At 44.5% G+C, this 8,862-nt stretch overlaps 1 pseudogene; it reads right to left on the reverse strand.

Annotated features, from left to right (window-relative positions):
- Nucleotides 1-2,235: 2,235 nt before the first annotated feature.
- Nucleotides 2,236-8,862, reverse strand: part of LOC127000962 (arrestin homolog) — a 36,626-nt pseudogene continuing 29,999 nt past the window's right edge.

The raw sequence follows: 8,862 nt of genomic DNA on the forward strand, positions 1-8,862 counted from the left end.
CACCCGCAGGCTAACGGCATGGTCGAGCGCTTCCATCGGCAGCTGAAATCCTCCCTTATGGCATCCACCCAACGCGACAACTGGTCCCTGGCTCTTCCCTTGGTCCTCCTCGGCATCAGGTCCTCCCTGAAGGAAGACCTGCACCACTCCTCGGCTGAACTAGTGTACGGCACCAACCTCCGGCTCCCAGGCGAACTTCTGGCGCCCACACCTGACACCGCCCCCTGCGGCGTCCAGGACTTCGCCGCCCGCCTCAAAGGTGCCATGAGGAGCCTCCAGCCGGTGCAGCCTCGCTCTTCCCCGAAGACCTTCGTCAACCAGGACCTCGACACCTGCACCCACGTCTTCGTGCGCATGGATGCCGTTCGGCGGCCCTTGCAGCAGCCCTACCAAGGACCCTACCGCGTCCTGAGACGGACCAGAAAGACTGTCACGATAGACAGACTGGGTTCTCAGGACGCGGTCTCCGTAGACAGGGTCAAGCCGGCGTACCTACTGGCCCCAGACCAGGCGCCCCATCTCTCCGTCGCCGAAACAACACCATCTGCACCACTCCGCACCAGGAAGATATCGTTCCTTCTATGAAGTCACTGGGGGGGAATATCTGTAGCAGTCACCGCTCGAATCGCGTGTTCCTTCCCCTCAGTGACACAAGAAAATGGGGTGCTGCAAAGAGAGACTAAAATTCTGTGTTTTCATGTTCATCGTCAGTCCTTGTCTCTGTCCGCGTCGTGTCTTCAATGTTTATCTTTCTTGTACTCGTTTACCTTTGACTGTCCGTCTATGTCCTTTTGTTGTCCACCGTTACACATTGTTATACACATACACCAACACTTAAATGTTAACCTACACAAACAACATTCACACAAACGCATACCCACACAAACACCTTTTTTTTGTGTTGTGTTTGTCTCAATGACTTGTTGTATTTTTGTGCAATAAAGCAACCCTAACGGATACTGAGTTTCTCTATCCGTGAACCGACTAGCACTTATAACACTCGCTACCACCAACAATTGGTGACCCTGGACATTTAAGTGTTGGTGTATGTGTATAACAATGTGTAACGGTGGACAACAAAAGGACATAGACGGACAGTCAAAGGTAAACGAGTACAAGAAAGATAAACATTGAAGACACGACGCGGACAGAGACAAGGACTGACGACGAACATGAAAACACAGAATTTTAGTCTCTCTTTGCAGCACCCCATTTTCTTGTGTCACTGAGGGGAAGGAACACGCGATTCGAGCGGTGACTGCTACAACACCTCATAGAGACAACTCTAAGCCTGGCTTATATATGCTGGACACGGTTTATGCAAGTCATTTAACGAATACATAAGGGAAATGGTTGTTATGCTGATGGTTCTGGTGGTGGTGTAGATGTTGCTAGGGGAAAGATATCCTGACTGAAAAATAAGTGGCAGGGTGATGATAGTGAATGCACGGTGTGGATATAGTGATGATGGGAAGGGGGGTGGCCGTGGTGATGGTTGTCAGGTGTTTGTTCCCACGAGAGTGCACCAGGCCTTCATGATGGGATACATATAAATAGAACGATCATACTTGCAGTATGTTGCTGGCCTTGATATTGATTTTATTCTAATAAATCTTATCGTGTTTGTCTTTATAGCTCAAAGCTGTTCTTGTTATTTTAGCTTCCAAACTCTGTGCTGAATATTTGTATACACTTAGGACTGGTCTCGCTTTTTTTTTCACTGCACTGCTAATTCTACGCTATCTAGGTCCATGTTTGGTTCCTATTGAATGGCCTGCTAAAAAAAAATGGAAACCTATAGAAATTACTCCGACGACTACCAAAAACTTGTTGGCAGGTTTCGAAATGGTATGATTTTTAGAGGTTTAGAAAAATAAAACCTCCGACTTGTTTTAGTCGTGTTTATATAAAAATGACTACATATGAAAACGTACAGGTAATTTTCATCACACAAATACGATGCATTATTAAAAACTTTCCAGAGAGAAAATATTTTTTTTATTGCAGTATATGCAACCCCAAGTGCTAACTCCTTAGAGCGGCGGTTTCCGAGGTGAGCAGTGACCAAGTCCTCCAGTGAAAAGCTGCTTCAGGAAGGAGTTTTCCTAAGCTGCGTCTTTTGGACAGAAGGTTCAGATTGTCTAAGTTTGAAGAGAAGATCTGCGTTCTAGTGTAGTTTAGTGTAAAGGTTAAGGGTGTATCAGCTTAAAGGGAAGATCTGCGTCCTGTTGTAATCTACTGTGATGGTTGAGGGTGTATCATCTTGAAGGGAAAATCTGCATTTAGCTCTCTGCCGATGGCGCCGCAAGATAATTTCATGTGGAAAGAGTAGGACACGATGATGCCCAAGGCGTCGTTGTGATTCTTTCCCCCACCACAGTAGAGGATACCAATTTGGCTTCCTGATCCTTGACCTGGCCTTCAACGGCGATTCCGAGGCGCTTCTTGTTAGAAGAGGCCAGAGGAGTGAGATAGTTGGTCTTGGTGAGGTTGACCCCAGGGGGGAAGAGACAGCCTTCGCGAGATTCGAAAGAGGCTACCCTGCAGCTGAATTGGCTGTTAGTCATGATGCTCTCCACGTGCTGGATAACCTGAACTTTAATGTTCTTCACTGTCTTTTTGGATTCGTTGCTGACTGTTACGGTACCTAGCCTCCACAGGCTGCCCATGACAATACAACTCGTGGCTGAGACAAGTGTTTAGCGTTAGTCTACCAGAAGACAGCGTAAAGCCCCTGCTAACTGTAGTCTCTGGCTGCCGAGAGCTGTACATTCCTGAAGCAGCCACGATCTTACGCACAGTAAAGGCGACGGAGCTTTGTCTACTGTATTTGTCTTCTCTTTGGCCGGATAGACTGAGTAGCAGTTCATAACTTACGCCTAGAGGTTGTATCTGGAGGTGACAGAAAATCGAATATTTAAGATCAGCTTAATATCTTGTGCACCAGTATCAAAGAAGCCAGCTACAAAGCTACATACATAAATGAAGGTTACTCACTTCCGTATCGTCCCCGCTGTCAATGGTGACGGAGCAAGGGGCGTCCTTGGGCAGATAGATGCTGAAGGCATAGGCTTTGCCACCCAACGTCTTAATGAGTCGTTCTTGAATATCGGTGAGATATTCCTGACCATTACTGGCAATATCCTGTGTTGACGAGCTCGTATTTTTGTAAGTTAATGGAGACTATCATTCGCGACAATATGGTATGATCAAAATACTTTTCATGGAGAAGTACACATACATATACTCTATAAAATTACCAACTGGCAACTTTCTATGTTAGCAGGTCTGAGCGCTGCGGTGATTGTGGTGGAACCAGTCTGATCCGGTTTGCCGATCTCCGAGCACGTGTCACGATGCAAGGAAACATGGAGCAACGTTACGCCATCAAATTTTGTGTTAAACTTAAGAAAACAAAACAAGAAGCTTATGGATTGTTAAAAGAAGCCTATGGGGATGAAAGGATGAGCCAAGCAAGTTTCTACCGGTGGTTTAACAGATTTTCTGAAGGAAATGAACAAGTTGAAGATGAACCCAGATCTGGAGCACCAAAAAGTGCACGCAAGGAGGAAAACATTGAGGAAGTGCAAAGGTTAGTGATGCAAGACCGTCGAATATCTGTGAGGATGATATCTGAAGCTGTTGGCATTAGTACTGGCACATATGAGACAGTTCTGACCGAAGATCTGAAGCTTCACAAAGTCTGTGCTGTTCGTGCCAAAGATCCTCCGACGACCAGAAGCAGTTTCGTGTGGAATGTTGCACTGACATTCTCGAAATGATAGAGGCTGATTCAGCTTTCCTGAATAAGGTAGTGACTTGTGATGAGAGTTGGGTGTTCACCTATGACCCTGAGAGCAAACGGCAGAGTGCTCAGTGGAAAATGCAAACTCCCCCAGGCCCAAAAAGGCAAAGATGAGCAAGTCACAAGAGAAGGCCATGGTCATTCCTTTCTTTGACTCCCAGGGGCTCATTCACATTGAATGGGTTCCTCAGGGTCAGTCTGTCAATAAGGAATATTATCTTACTGTTCTGAAAAAGGTTCAGGGATAATAGATGAGGAAGAAGAGACCTCAGCAGTGGAGGAGTGGTCAGTGGTGGTTCCACCAGGACAATGCCCCATGCCACAAGTCAACCCTGGTGACCACTTGGATGGCCGACAGGGGAATGAAAGTGATACAACACCCACCCTACAGCCCTGACCTAGCTCCTTGCGACTTCTTCATGTTCCCATGTATGAAAGACAGCCTCAGGGGAACCAGATTCCAGTCAACAGAGGAGCTGAAAGAGGCATCGGAAAGTTACCTGAAGGGACTACAGAAGAAGGACTTTGAGGAGGTCCTCCAGGAATGGGAGAGACGCATGCAAAAGTGTGTAGATGTGGGAGGCAATTATTTTGAAGGAGACAAAGTTTTGTAAGCTTATGAAAATAAATAGTATCTCTCCTGACATTTTCTCATTACTTATTGAACGTCCCTCGTATAATAAATAATTCGCAACATGGCTTCCGTAGTAAACGTTCGTGTTTGACTAACTTACTTGATTTTTTTCACTATATTTTTGAGGTGTTCGATGAAAGCAGATCAGTAGATATCATATATCTGGTTTTTCAAAAGGCATTTGATAAGGTCCCCCACCAACGATTGCTCAGCAAACTACTGGCGCACGGTATCTCGGGTAACATTCACAATTGGCTTGCGGACTGCCTCTCTGAGCGGAAACAGAGAGTAGTTCTAAACGGTGTTACATCTAACTGGCTCGATGTCAAAAGCGGCGTACCTCAAGGATCAGTGCTTGGCCCCATGCTCTTCTTAATTTATGTTAATGATATCGATGATGGGCTCACTTGCAAAGTATCAAAATTTGCTGATGACACAAAAATTGCTAGTAAAGTAACTGCGACACTCGACGAAGAAGTTTTACAATCAGATCTAGATCGACTTGCACGTTGGGCCAATCAATGGCAAATGAAATTTAACGTTGACAAATGTAAAGTGTTGCACATCGGAAAAAATAACAATCGCGTTCGGTACGTAATGAATGGCCAACAACTTTCTGCAGTAAGTAAAGAAAAGGATCTTGGAATCACTATATCAAGCGATTTAAAGCCCGGTCAGCATTGTTCAGAGGTAGTTAAAACTGCAAACAAATTGGTTGGATTCATCGGACGAGTCTTTAATAATGAATCGGAAAAAGTAATATTAAAACTGTATAATTCGCTGGTGCGACCCCGTCTAGAGTACTGTGTACAGTTTTGGTCTCCCTACTACAGAAAAGACATAGAAAAGTTGGAACGGGTCCAACGAAGAGTAACAAAGATGATTCCTAGGTTGATAAATTTGTCATATGAACAAAGGCTTAAAGAAGTAAATTAATTCAGCCTATCAAAACGAAGAATGCGAGGCGATCTAATAGAAGTGTTTAAAATGTTTAAAGGATTCAGTGATATTAATGCGGAAGATTACTTTACAATTGATCGATCAAATAGAACAAGAAGAAATCACAATTTGAAGATAAGTGGTAAAAGATTCTCGTCGCACGAAGCTAAACACTTCTTCTTCAATCGAGTTGTTAATGTTTGGAACTCTCTACCTTGTGATGTCGTTGATAGTACAACAGTTACGGCCTTCAAGAATAGATTAGACAAGTGTTTTGAATCCAACCAGCAACTAAGATATTACTCATTGTCGTAATAACGTAAAGTTATTTCGAATACTGGTGTCCTTGTCTGCTTTTATCGCCCGGTTAGTGGTAGCAGTAATGGTAGTTCTTTCCTCTTTCCTACGTAATTTCCATGCAGTTTTTCCATGCTGCATGGTTCTTTTTCCTCTCCTCCCAGCTTTGGCTGGAGGGATGGGGGGGTGGGGAGGAGCCTTCCCCTTTGCTGTCCTTCATCTTCCACCTTTGATTAGATAGTTAGTGTAGTTTGTCACAAACAACCTCGTAAGGACCAGCAGGTCTGCTGTTGTTTGTTCTTCCTTTGTGTTCCTTTGTGTTCCTTTGTACTCTTTATTGAAATGCAGTCCCATCACCTCATCCTCCTCCCGGCCGTGGCGGTAGGTGACCACCACGCAGGCGAACACCCTCCTGCCGCGGAGGTAGTCAATGTCCATCACCTTCACACCGTCTACGGATGAGATGTGGCTGATGTGGTTCACGAAGTCCCGCTGCGTGAGTTATGCAGTGACCTTACCTGCGAGGAGATATCCAGGCCCAAATACGGGTATACACACACACACACACACACACACACACACACACACACACACACTGTGATGTGTTAGTGTGTACGTGCGTGCACGCATGCATGCATGCATATGTGTGTGTGTGTGTGTGTGTGTGTTTGCATAATATATTATGACAAGTTAATTTCTTTTTATTATTTATCGCCTGGCGTCTTACCACTGGGTGAATTTTATTTTGTAGACCCTGATGGCTGCCATCATCTATCAGATCAAGCTGAAATTTTATGCAAACCTTCTTAAATGTTTTGTCTATCTTCGTCAGTGAAGACCGAGTTACCCATCTTTGTGTCGTCTGCAAATTTACTAATGAGATTACTGAGTTCAACGCTCACATCATTGATGCTAATAATGAACAGCAATGGGTCAAGAACCGAGCCCTGAGGGACACCTCTAGTGACAGGCGCCCACTCTGAATTAAATTTCGTCGATCACTACTCTTTGCTCTCTATTGTTCAACAAATTTGCGATCCACTGGTGTATTTTACCCAGATGGCTAACCACCTAGTTGCTATAATTTATAAAATAATTTAGGGTGTGGAACTTTATCAAACGCTTCCTGGAACTCAAGATAGACTACGTCTCCTGATTTGGTTACGTCATAAACTGAGAAGAGGTCGTTAAGAAAGGTCAGTAGGTTTGATAAACATAATCTGTTGCTACGGAAGCCTTCAAGGTAACTCACAATGTTGTCTAATTATGCTCTTAAGTAGCTTAGCTACTTCTGATGTTAGACTAGTGGGCCTGTAATTACCCGGTATTTTTTTATCTCCTTTCTTAAAAATCGATGTTATGTTAGCCATTTTTCACTCCGAAGGAACGATCCCTTGTCGCAAGGACATACTGGACAAGGCCCACAGATAGAGAGGTCGACCTACGAGCGTTCGAAATTTTTATGATCTGCGCATCCGAGACGTCAGCGGGTTCACAAGAGGTCTGAGTGGGGACCTTGGGTCAGTTAGCAAGCTGCCGGGCAGGTGTTCAGGTGCGTCTCTCTCTCCCATTCTCTCTCTGTTTCGCGCCAACATCGGTCACAAGGCCGAGTTGTGCAGTGCGTGACTGTTACAATTATTCAAAAGGAAAATCAAATTATCATTATTTTCGCTTTCCGAAACATAGAGACTCAAGACAGATGGATACAGCTGTGTGGGAGGAATTATCATTTCAACCCCATGACACAGCGGGTATGCAGGAAGCATTTTGAACAGTCAGCATTTAAAAGAAATCTAAAATATGACATTGCTGATATAAAACACATCATTGACGCCACGGGTGTATTACCTAGCGAAATAAAAAAAATACGCGCGTGCGGCAAAAGATTCAGGGATCTGGTTTCACCAAACAACCATCGTTGGCAACTTACAGATGGGACCCATATTAAATCCGCTTTTCCAAATGTGCTAGTGCAGTCCTACATTGTGATTCAAGAAAGAAACAGAATCATGGACGTGGTAGATTCTGAGCCGCGTTGGACGCGTGGCTTATACAGAGGGAGGGGCGACGTCATGGAGAGAGAAATGCCGGAGGCGAGGACGAACACGCTCGGACATGGTGGTGTCCCGAGCGGGCTTATAAGAGAGAGCAGATGGGACGATGGTTCGCTACTCGTCCCTCGTCATCAGCTGAAGCGGTACTATTCATCACTCACCAGTATGCCAGAGGACACCATGTCGGACGCCTACGTGTTCAACTACAAAGACGGTTCTCCTGGCGATGACATCTACCGCAACAACAAGACCATCATCGTTTCTTCCCTCAACTGCAGATCCTGCTACGAAAAGAGGGGGTTTACTGGACGCCTACATGGATTATACCCGCACAGTAATCTCTACCACGAAAGAAGCCCGATCTATCAGCTGAACAGGTGTCGCTGGGAAGATCGTGGTATTCCCGGTAGTCTGCATATTCGATATCCTCCGAGTGAAAATCTTCCTTATGTGGCGTGTATCCTAACCCAATATGGTCCTGGCCACGAACTGGAAAATAACCCTATAAACCAAGGATATTCGAACATAAAGAAGTCGAAATTTCATTCGTGAGATAAAAGGCCAGTTATGATAACCGTCTTTCCGCTGGTTTAAAGAGTCCATCACAAAACTGGTAGAATGGGTGATTACAAGCAACATTACAAAAAGTGTCGTCTTCCCTACAATATTGCAAGCGAAAGCTGGAATTCTTTTACGTGTTGTGGAAAGCTGACTACCAAACCGCATGTCTCAAGAGGCTGCGGCTGAACTCCAACTGCATAACCAGCCATATCGTGCGTCCATCTACTGGACCAGATAATTGGACCTGCGATAAGGCCTGAAACAAAATTAAATCTATATCTGTCTCTACGAGCGAAACAGGAAGATAAAACTGGTGGATACAGACGACAGGAAAAGCATTTATGGCTGACGAATGGAAAGAAAACAGGACAGTGCCACTTCCAGTCATTTAGATCCTATGTATTCTAGTTCTGAACAATTTCCCAATAATTTTGTATGTATGTACTGTATCAATAAATAACAATGTAATGATGTTTTAGATGATTTACCTTCAATATTTATATGTAATTGGCATCTCGTCATGTCTACCTCTATATAATAAAATAATTATAATATTTTTATCTTGCTCTAAA

The sequence above is a fragment of the Eriocheir sinensis genome, chromosome 19, assembly GCF_024679095.1.
Source record: "Eriocheir sinensis breed Jianghai 21 chromosome 19, ASM2467909v1, whole genome shotgun sequence".
NCBI lineage: Eukaryota > Metazoa > Arthropoda > Malacostraca > Decapoda > Varunidae > Eriocheir > Eriocheir sinensis.